Source organism: Mandrillus leucophaeus, unplaced genomic scaffold (assembly GCF_000951045.1).
Source record: "Mandrillus leucophaeus isolate KB7577 unplaced genomic scaffold, Mleu.le_1.0 Scaffold178, whole genome shotgun sequence".
In the NCBI taxonomy this organism is placed as follows: domain Eukaryota; kingdom Metazoa; phylum Chordata; class Mammalia; order Primates; family Cercopithecidae; genus Mandrillus; species Mandrillus leucophaeus.
The window spans coordinates 2,698,599-2,700,199 of NW_012101787.1; positions in this window are offsets into that span (position 1 = coordinate 2,698,599).

Here is a 1,601-nt window from a genome sequence, read left to right on the forward strand (position 1 = left end):
AAGCACTTGCTTTCATAAAACTTTTTGATTAAAATGTGCACATAGGCTGGGCGTGGTGGTTCATGCCTGTAATTCCAGCACTTTGGGAGGCTGACATGGGAAAACAGCTTGAGCCCAGGAGTTCAAGACCAGCTTGGGCAACACAGCGAGACCCCATCTCTATTTTTTTTAAAATAAAAAAAAAAATGTATACATGTTCAGCTGACATTTAAGAAAATACCTTGTGAATGAAGATCAGTTGAATTCAACCACTGGTGCTTAGCACTAGAAAGGTGACTCCCCCGGTAACACACAGCATCGATCCTCCACTCCGGGAGTCAGGACTCAGTCACCACTTGGTGACACATGCAAGCTACCCTCACTTATCAAGTGATAAAGAGTATTGTGAGAGCCAATGACTCATTAGGCACGGTGGGGCCAGAGTCTAGGGCTCACAATACTTTCAGACACCCACAAAATGTTTTACTTTCTTTTAAAGTCAGAAGAGAAAATGTTCTAATATATACTATTGATATATTTATCTTTATACAAACATAACCACAAAATATCATTTTAATTTTTTTTTTTAATGGAGGAAAAGCTTCTGAAGACAAAAGAGCCCAGGGCCCTGATATTATCCAAGGTTCATGACTAATAATGCAAGAATAAGGTTACACATTTATTATCTATGATCAGGAGAGGGTGTGTTAGAGGCAGAAAATTGTAATCGGGTTAAGTGAAAAAAAGTCACATTGGGAGAAACAATTTGCCGTATGATGAAAGTCTTGCTTCTGACTTGCTTTTTTTTTTCTTTTTGAGATGGAGCTTTGTTCTTATTGTCCAGGCTGGAGTGCAATGGTGCAATCTCAGCTCACTGCAACCTCTGCCTCCTGACAGGTTCAAGTGATTCTCCTGTCTCAGCCTCCCAAGTAGCTGGGATTATGGGTGCATGCCACCATGCCGGGCTAATTTTTGTATTTTTAGTAGAGACAGAGTTTCATCATATTGGTTAGGCTGGTCTGGAACTCCTGATCTTAGGTGATCCACCCACCTCAGCCTCCCAAAGTGCTGGGATTACAGGTGTGAGCCACCGCAGCACTTACTTGGTTTTTTGGTCCTCTCCATCATTGTCTCTCCTCCCTTGTTTGACGTCACTGGTGTCACTTCGGTCATCCTCTTTGTCACACAGTCATGAGGAAGCACGGATAGTTCAGTGATAAAATTCTCACCTGATGCGTAGCCATTGGGAATAAGTGAGAACATGGAGGTCAAATAAGTTCAAACTCAGGCCCATGACCTGAAACACCGCAAGTGGTTAGGAAATCAACTTCCTCTCTCCTGGCACCTCATCCTTCATCACTCCACTTTCATCCTCCTTTCCTTTCACTTTCTGCCTCATTCCCTCCCTTTTTCCTACCTACTTTCTCCTTCCCTCCCACCAACTTTCCTGCTTTCCCTATTCTCTGGTATCATGCCTTTCCCTGCACCATGCCAAGGAGGGAGGCAGAAATAACACCAAAAGCAGAAACTCAGGCCTGGGAATTACAAGGTACATGCAAAGGGATTTTTTGTGATATGCCTGCCTTATCACAAAGGACTCATCTTTTTTTTTTTTTTTTTTT